This window comes from Scyliorhinus torazame, chromosome 5 (assembly GCF_047496885.1).
Source record: "Scyliorhinus torazame isolate Kashiwa2021f chromosome 5, sScyTor2.1, whole genome shotgun sequence".
NCBI classification, from domain to species: domain Eukaryota; kingdom Metazoa; phylum Chordata; class Chondrichthyes; order Carcharhiniformes; family Scyliorhinidae; genus Scyliorhinus; species Scyliorhinus torazame.
The window spans coordinates 138139193-138148323 of record NC_092711.1 but is presented as its reverse complement, the minus strand read 5'-3'; positions in this window follow the sequence as shown (position 1 = coordinate 138148323).

Below are 9131 nucleotides of genomic sequence, written 5' to 3'. Positions count from 1 at the left end.
AGAGAGAGTGGTATTAGACTGGGGAGTGAGGGAGAGAGAGTGGGATTAGACTGGGGAGAGAGAGTGGGATTAGGCTGGGGATAGAGAGAGTAGGATTAGACTGGGGAGTGAGAGAGAGTGGGATTAGATTGTGGGGAGTGAGAGAGAGGGATTAGACTGTGGGGAGTGAGAGAGAGTGGGATTAGACTGGGGAGTGAGAGAGAGAGACTGGGATTAGACTGTGGGGAGAGTGAGAGTGGAATTAGACTGGGAGTGAGAGAGAGAGAGTGGGAATAGACTGTGGGGAGTGAGAAAGAGAATGAGTGGGATTAGACTGTGGGGCATGAGAGAGAGAGTGGGAATAGACTGGGGAGTGAGAGAGTGGGAATAGGCTGTGGGGAGTGAGAGAGAGAATGTGTGGGATTAGACTGTGGGGCATGAGAGAGAGTGGGATTAGACTGTGGGGAGAGAGGGAGAGGGAGAGTGAGAATAGACTGTGGGGCATGAGAGGGAGAGAGAGTGGGATTAGACTGTGGGGAGTGAGAGAGAGAGTGGGATTAGACTGTGGGGAGTGAGAGAGAGAGAGAGTGGGATTAGACTGGGGAGTGAGAGAGAGAGAGAGAGTGGGATTAGACTGGGGAGAGAGAGTGGGATTAGACTGGGGAGAGAGAGCGAGTGGGAATAGACTGAGGGGAGTGAGAGAGAGAGAGAGAGTGGGATTAGACTGGGGAGTGAGAGAGAGAGAGTGTGGGAATAGACTGGGGAGTGAGAGAGAGTGGGAATAGACTGTGGGGAGAGAGAGAGAGTGGGATTAGACTGTGCGGAGAGAGAGGGAGATTGGGATTAGACTGTGGGGAGTGAGAGAGAGAGTGGGATTAGACTGGGGAGTGAGAGAGAGAGAGAGAGTGGGATTAGACTGGGGAGTGAGAGAGAGAGTGGGATTAGACTGTGGGGAGTGAGAGAGAGAGAGAGTGGGATTAGACTCTGGGGAGAGAGAGAGAGTGGGATTAGACTGGGGAGTGAGAGAGAAAGCGACAGTGGGATTAGACTGGGGAGAGAGGGAGAGTGGGATTAGACTGTGGGGGGTGAGAGAGTGAGAGTGGGATTAGACTGGGAAGAGAGAGGGAGAGTGGGAGTAGACTGTGGGGTGAGAGAGAGAGGGATTAGACTGGGGAGTGAGAGAGAGAGTGGGATTAGACTGAGGGGAGAGAGAGAGTGGGAATAGACTGGGGAGTGAGAGAGAGAGTGGGATTAGACTGTATGGAGAGAGAGAGTGGGATTAGACTCTGGGGAGAGAGAGAGAGAGAGAGTGGGATTAGACTGGGGAGTGAGAGAGAAAGAGACAGTGTGATTAGACTGTGGGGGGTGAGAGAGAGAGAGTGGGATAAGACTGGGGAGTGAGAGAGGGAGCGAGATTAGGCTGTGGGGAGTGAGAGAGAGAGAGAGTGGGATTAGACTGGGGAGTGAGAGAGAGTGGGATTAGACTGGGGAGTGAGAGAGAGAGAGGGATTAGACTGGGGAGGGAGAGAGAGTGGGATTAGACTGTGGGGAGTGAGAGAGCGGGATTAGACTGGGGAGTGTGAGAGAGATAGAGTGGGAATAGACTGGGGAGTGAGAGAGAGAGAGAGAGATTAGACTGTGGTGAGTGAGAGAGAGAGAGAAAGAGAGAGTGGGATTAGACTGGGGAGAGAGGGAGTGTGGGATTAGACTGGGGGGGTGAGAGAGAGAGAGGGATTAGACTGGGGAGTGAGAGAGCGAGTGGGATTAGACTCTGGGGAGAGAGAGAGTGAGAGTGGGATTAGACTGGGGAGTGAGAGAGAGAAAGAGACAGTGGGATTAGACTGTGGGAGAGAGAGAGTGTGTGATTAGACTGTGGGGGGTGAGAGAGAGTGTGTGGGATTAGACTGGGGAGTGAGAGAGAGAGTGGGATTAGACTCTGGAGAGAGAGAGAGAGAGTGGGAATAGACTGGGGAGTGAGAGAGAGAGTGGGATTAGACTCTGGGGAGAGAGAGAGTGGCATTAGACTGGGGAGTGAGGGAGAGAGAGTGGGATTAGACTGTGGGGAGTGAGAGAGATAGAGAGTGGGATTAGACTCTGGGGAGAGAGAGAGTGGTATTAGACTGGGGAGTGAGGGAGAGAGAGTGGGATTAGACTGGGGAGAGAGAGTGGGATTAAGCTGGGGATAGAGAGAGTGGGATTAGACTGGGGAGTGAGAGAGAGTGGGATTAGATTGTGGGGAGTGAGAGAGAGAGGGATTAGACTGGGGAGTGAGAGAGAGAGAGTGGGATTAGACTGGGGAGTGAGAGAGAGAGAGTGGGATTAGACTGTGGGGAGAGTGAGAGTGGGATTAGACTGGGGAGTGATAGAGTGGGAATAGGCTGTGGGGAGTGAGAGAGAGAATGAGTGGGATTAGACTGTGGGGCATGAGAGAGAGTGGGATTAGACTGTGGGGAGTGAGAGAGAGGGAGAGTGAGAAAAGACTGTGGGGCATGAGAGGGAGAGAGAGTGGGATTAGACTGTGGGGAGTGAGAGAGAGTGGGATTAGACTGTGGGGAGTGAGAGAGAGAGAGAGTGGGATTAGACTGTGGGGAGTGAGAGAGAGTGGGATTAGACTGGGGAGAGAGAGTGGGATTAGACTGGGGAGAGAGAGAGAGTGGGAATAGACTGTGGGGAGTGAGAGAGAGAGAGTGTGGGAATAGACTGGGGAGTGAGAGAGAGTGGGATTATACTGTGCGGAGAGAGAGGGAGATTGGGATTAGACTGTGGGGAGTGAGAGAGAGAGTGTGATTAGACTGGGGAGTGAGAGAGAGAGAGAGTGGGATTAGACTGTGGGGAGTGAGAGAGAGAGTGGGATTAGACTCTGGGGAGAGGGAGAGAGTGGGATTAGGTTGTGGAGAGTGAGAGAGAGAGAAAGCGACAGTGGGATTAGATTGGGGAGAGAGGGGGAGTGGGATTAGACTGGGGGGGGTGAGAGAGTGAGAGTGGGATTAGACTGGGGAGAGAGAGGGAGAGTGGGAGTAGACTGGGGGTGAGAGAGGGATTAGACTGGGGAGTGAGAGAGAGAGTGGGATTAGACTGTGGGGAGAGAGAGAGCGGGAGAGTGGGAATAGACTGGGGAGTGAGAGAGAGAGTGGGATTAGACTGTATGGAGAGAGAGAGTGGGATTAGACTCTGGGGAGAGAGAGAGAGAGAGAGAGAGTGGGATTAGACTGTGGGGAGTGAGAGAGAAAGAGACAGTGTGATTAGACTGTGGGGGGTGAGAGAGTGGGATAAGACTATGGAGAGAGAGAGAGGGAGACGGAATAGACTGTGGGGATGAGAGAGAGAGAGTGGGATAAGACTGGGGAGTGAGGGAGGGAGTGAGATTAGGTTGTGGGGAGTGAGAGAGAGAGTGAGATTAGACTGTGGGGAGTGAGAGAGAGAGAGTGGGATTAGACTGGGGAGTGAGAGAGAGTGGGATTAGACTGGGGAGTGAGAGAGAGAGTGAGATTAGACTGGGGAGGGAGAGAGAGTGGGATTAGACTGTGGGGAGTGAGAGAGCGGGATTAGACTGGGGAGTGAGAGAGAGAGAATGGGATTAGACTGTGGGGAGTGAGTGGGATTAGACTGTGGGGAGAGAGGGAGAGTGGGATTAGACTGGGGAGAGAGAGAGGGAGAGTGGGAATAGACTGGGGGGGATGAGAGAGAGAGAGTGGGATTAGACTGTGTGGAGAGAGAGTGGGATTAGACTGGGGAGAGAGAGAGTGGGACTAGACTGTGGGGAGTGAGAGAGAGAGAGAGTGGGATTAGACTGGGGAGAGAGAGAGGGAGAGTGGGAATAGACTGGGGGGTGAGAGGGAGAGAGTGGGGTTAGACTGTGGGGAGAGAGAGCGGGATTAGACTGGGGGGGGAGAGAGTGGGATTAGACTGTGGGGAGTGAGTGGGATTAGACTGTGTGGAGAGAGAGAGTGGGATTAGACTTTGGGGAGAGAGAGAGTGGGATTAGACTGTGGGGAGTGAGAGAGAGAGTGGGACTAGACTGTGGGGAGTGAGAGAGAGAGTGGGATTAGACTGGGGAGAGAGAGAGTGGGATTAGACTGGGGAGAGAGAGAGAGTGGGATTAGACTGGGGAGAGAGAGAGAGTGGGATTAGAGTGGGATTAGACTGGGGAGTGAGAGAGAGAGAGTGGGATTAGACTGTGGGGAGAGTCAGAGTGGGATTAGACTGAGGAGTGAGCGAGAGAGAGTGGGATTAGACTGGGGAGTGAGAGAGAGTGGGATTAGACTGGGGAGTGAGAGAGAGTGGGAATAGACTGTGGGGAGTGAGAGAGAGAATGAGTGGGATTAGACTGTGGGGCATGAGAGAGAGAGAGAGTGGGAATAGACTGGGGAGTGAGAGAGTGGGATTAGACTGTGCGGCATGAGAGAGAGTGGGATTAGACTGTGGGGAGTGAGAGAGAGGGAGAGTGAGAGTGACTGTCGGGCATGAGAGAGAGAGAGAGTGGGATTAGATTGTGGGGAGTGAGAGAGAGAGTGAGATTCGACTGTGGGGAGTGAGAGAGATAGAGGGAGAGAGTGGGATTAGACTCTGGGGAGCGAGGGAGAGAGAGTGGGATTAGACTGGGGAGAGAGAGTGGGATTAGGCTGGAGAGAGAGAGTGGGATTAGACTGTGGAGTGAGAGAGAGTGGGATTAGATTGTGGGGAGTGAGAGAGAGAGAGGGATTAGACTGTGGGGAGTGAGAGAGTGGGATTAGACTGGGGAGTGAGCGAGAGAGAGTGGGATTAGACTGGGGAGTGAGAGAGAGAGAGTGGGATTAGACTGGGGAGTGAGAGAGAGAGTGGGAATAGACTGTGGGGAGTGAGAGAGAGAATGAGTGGGATTAGACTGTGGGGCATGAGAGAGAGAGAGTGGGAATAGGCTGTGGGGAGTCAGAGAGAGAATGAGTGGGATTAGACTGTGGGGCACGAGAGAGAGTGGGATTAGACTGTGGGGAGTGAGAGAGGGAGAGTGGGATTAGACTGGGGCATGAGAGAGAGTGGGATTAGACTGTGGGGAGTGAGAGAAGAGGGAGAGTGAGAATAGACTTTGGGCATGAGAGAGAGAGAGTGGGATTAGACTGTGGGGAGTGAGAGAGAGAGAGTGGGATTAGACTGGGGAGAGAGAGTGGGATTGGACTGGGGAGAGAGAGTGGGAATACACTGGGGAGTGAGAGAGATTGGGATTAGACTGGGGAGTGAGAGAGAGAGTGGGATTAGACTGGGGAGTGAGAGAGAGAGAGAGTGGGAATAGACGGGGGGGTGAGAGAGAGAGAAAGAGACAGTGGGATTAGACTGGGGAGTGAGAGAGAGAGTGGGATTAGACTGTGGGGAGTGAGAGAGAGAGTGGGATTAGACTATGGGGAGTGAGAGAGCGAGAGAGTGGGAATAGACTGGAGAGGGTGAGAGAGAGGGATTAGACTGGGGAGTGAGAGAGAGAGAGAGAGTAGGAATAGACTGTGCGGCGTGAGAGAGAGAGAGCGTGGGATTAGACTGGGGAGTGTGAGAGAGAGTGGGAATAGACTGTGGGGAGTGAGAGAGAGAGAGTTGGAATAGACTGGGGAGTGAGAGAGAGTGGGATTAGACTGTGGGGCGAGAGAGAGTGGGATTCGACTAGGGAGAGAGAGAGAGTGGGATTAGACTGTGGGGAGTGAGAGAGTGGGATTAGACTGTGGGGCATGAGAGAGAGTGGGATTAGACTGTGGGGAGTGAGAGAGAGGGAGAGTGAGAATGACTGTCGGGCATGAGAGAGAGAGAGAGTGGGATTAGATTGTGGGGAGTGAGAGAGAGAGTGGGATTAGACTGTGGGGAGTGAGAGAGATAGAGAGAGAGAGTGGGATTAGACTCTGGGGAGTGAGGGAGAGAGAGTGGGATTAGACTGGGGAGAGAGAGTGGGATTAGGCTGGAGAGTGAGAGAGAGTGGGATTAGATTGTGGGGAGTGAGAGAGAAGGATTAGACTGTGGGGAGTGAGAGAGAGAGAGTGGGATTAGACTGGGGAGTGAGAGAGAGAGTGGGAATAGACTGTGGGGAGTGAGAGAGAGAATGAGTGGGATTAGACTGTGGGGCACGAGAGAGAGTGGGATTAGACTGTGGGGAGTGAGAGAAGAGGGAGAGTGAGAATAGACTGTGGGGCATGAGAGAGAGAGAGTGGGATTAGACTGTGGGGAGTGAGAGAGAGAGAGAGTGGGATTAGACTGGGGAGAGAGAGTGGGATTGGACTGGGGAGAGAGAGTGGGAATACACTGGGGAGTGAGAGAGAGTGGGAATAGACTGGGGGGAGAGAGAGTGGGATTAGACTGTGCGGAGAGAGAGGGAGATTGGGATTAGGCTGGGGTGAGAGAGAGAGAGTGGGATTAGACTGGGGAGTGAGAGAGAGAGAATGGGAATTGACGGGGGGGGGGGGGGGTGAGAGAGAGAGAAAGAGACAGTGGGATTAGACTGGGGAGTGAGAGAGAGAGTGGACTTAGACTGGGGAGAGAGAGGGTGGGAATAGACTGTGGCGAGTGAGAGAGAGAGTGGGATTAGACTGGGGAGTGAGAGAGAGAGAGAGTGGGATTAGACTGTGGGGAGAGAGAGAGAGAGTGGGATTAGACTGTGGGGCGAGAGAGAGTGGGATTCGACTAGGGAGAGAGAGAGAGTGGGATTAGACTGTGGGGAGTGAGAGAGCGAGTGGGATTAGACTGGGGAGAGAGAGAGAGTGGGATTAGACTGGGGAGATAGAGAGAGTGTGGGATTGGACTGGGGAGTGAGAGAGAGAGTGGGATTAGACTGGAGAGAGAGAGTAGGATTCGACTGTGGGGAGTGAGAGAGAGAGAAAGCGACAGTGGGATTAGACTGGGGAGAGAGGGAGAGTGGGAATAGACTGGGGGGTGAGAGAGAGAGAGAGGGATTAGACTGGGGAGTGAGAGAGAGAGTGGAATTAGACTGTGGGGAGAGAGAGAGAGAGAGTGGGATTAGACTGTATGGAGAGAGAGAGTGGGATTAGACTCTGGGGAGAGAGAGAGAGAGAGGGATTAGACTGTGGGGAGTGAGAGAGAGAGAAAGAGACAGTGGGATTAGACTGTGGGGAGAGAGAGAGTGTGTGATTAGACTGTGGGGGGTGAGAGAGAGAGTGGGAATAGACGGGGGGGGGGTGAGAGAGAGGAATTAGACTGGGGAGTGAGAGAGAGAGAGTAGGAATAGACTGCGGCGTGAGAGAGAGAGAGTGGGATTAGACTGGGGAGTGAGAGAGTGAGAGGGTGGGAATAGACTGTGGGGAAGAGTGAGTGGGATTAGACTGGGGAGTGAGAGAGAGAGTGACTTAGACTGGGGAGAGAGAGGGTGGGAATAGACTGTGGTGATTGAGAGAGAGAGTGGGATTAGACTGGGGAGTGAGAGAGAGTGGGATTAGACTGTGGGGGGAGAGAGAGAGTGGGATTAGACTGTGGGGAGAGAGCGAGAGTGGGATTCGACTGGGGAGAGAGAGAGTGGGATTAGACTGTGGGGAGTGAGAGAGAGAGTGGGATTAGACTGGGGAGAGAGAGAGAGTGGGATAAGACTGGGGAGAGAGAGAGAGTGTGGGAATAGACTGTGGGGAGTGAGAGAGAGAGTGGGATTCGACTGGGGAGAGAGAGAGAGTGGGATTAGACTGTGGGGAGTGAGAGAGAGAGTGGGATAAGACTGGGGAGAGAGAGAGAGTGGGATAAGACTGGGGAGAGAGAGAGAGTGTGGGATTAGACTGGGGAGTGTGAGAGAGAGAGAGTGGGATTAGACTCTGGGGTGAGAGAGAGAGTGGGATTAGACTGTGGGGAGTGAGAGAGAGAGAAAGCGACAGTGGGATTAGACTGGGGAGAGAGGGAGAGTGGGATTAGACTGGGGGGTGAGAGAGAGAGAGTGGGATTAGACTGGGGAGAGTGGGAATAGACTGGGGGGTGAGAGAGAGAGAGAGGGATTAGACTGGGGAGTGAGAGAGAGAGTGGGATTAGACTCTGGGGAGAGAGAGAGAGAGGGATTAGACTGTGGGGAGTGAGAGAGAGAGAAAGAGACAGTGGGATTAGACTGTGGGGAGAGAGAGAGTGTGTGATTAGACTGTGGGGGGTGAGAGAGAGAGTGGCATTAGACTGTGAGGAGAGAGAGAGGGAGACGGAATAGACTGTGGGGGATGAGAGAGAGTGGGATAAGACTGGGGAGTGAGAGAGGAGAGTGAGATTAGGTTGTGGGGAGAGAGAGAGAGAGAGTGAGATTAGACTGGGGAGTGAGAGAGAGAGAGAGTGGGATTAGACTGGGGAGTGAGAGAGAGTGGGATTAGACTGTGGGGGAGAGAGAGAGTGGGATTAGACTGGGGAGTGAGAGTGAGACTAGACTGTGGGGAGTGAGAGAGCGGGATTAGACTCGGGAGTGAGAGAGAGAGTGGGATTAGACTGTGGGGAGTGAGAGAGAGAGAGAGGGATTAGACTGTGGGGAGTGAGAGAGGGATAGTGGGATTAGACTGGGGAGTGAGAGAGTGGGAATAGACTGGGAAGTGAGTGAGTGGGATTAGACTGGGGAGTGAGAGAGTGAGTGGGATTAGACAGGGAAGTGAGAGAGAGATAGTGGGATTAGACTGTGGGGAGTGAGAGAGAGAGTGGGATTAGACTGGGGAGTGAGAGAGAGAGAGGGATTAGACTGTGGGGAGTGAGTGAGAGAGAGAGAGTGGGAATAGACTGGGGAGTGAGAGAGAGAGAGAGTGGGATTAGACTGGGGAGTGAGAGAGAGAGTGGGGGAATAGACTGGGGAGTGGGAATAGACTGGGGAGTGAGAGAGAGAGTGGGATTAGACTGTGGGGAGGGAGAGAGAGAGAGAGAGAGTGGGATTAGACTGGGGAGAGAGAGTGGGATTAGACTGGAGAGAGAGAGAGAGTGGGATTAGGCTGGGGAGAGAGAGTGGGATTAGATTGTGGGGAGTGAGAGAGAGAGAGGGATTAGACTGTGGGGAGTGAGAGAGAGAGAGAGAGAGTGGGATTAGACTGGGGAGTGAGAGAGAGAGAGTGGGAATAGACTGGGGAGTGAGAGAGAGTGGGATTAGACTGTGGGGAGTGAGAGAGAGAGAGTGGGATTAGACTGTGGGGAGAGAGAGTGGGATTAGACTGTAGGGAGTGAGAGAGAGAGAGTGGGATTAG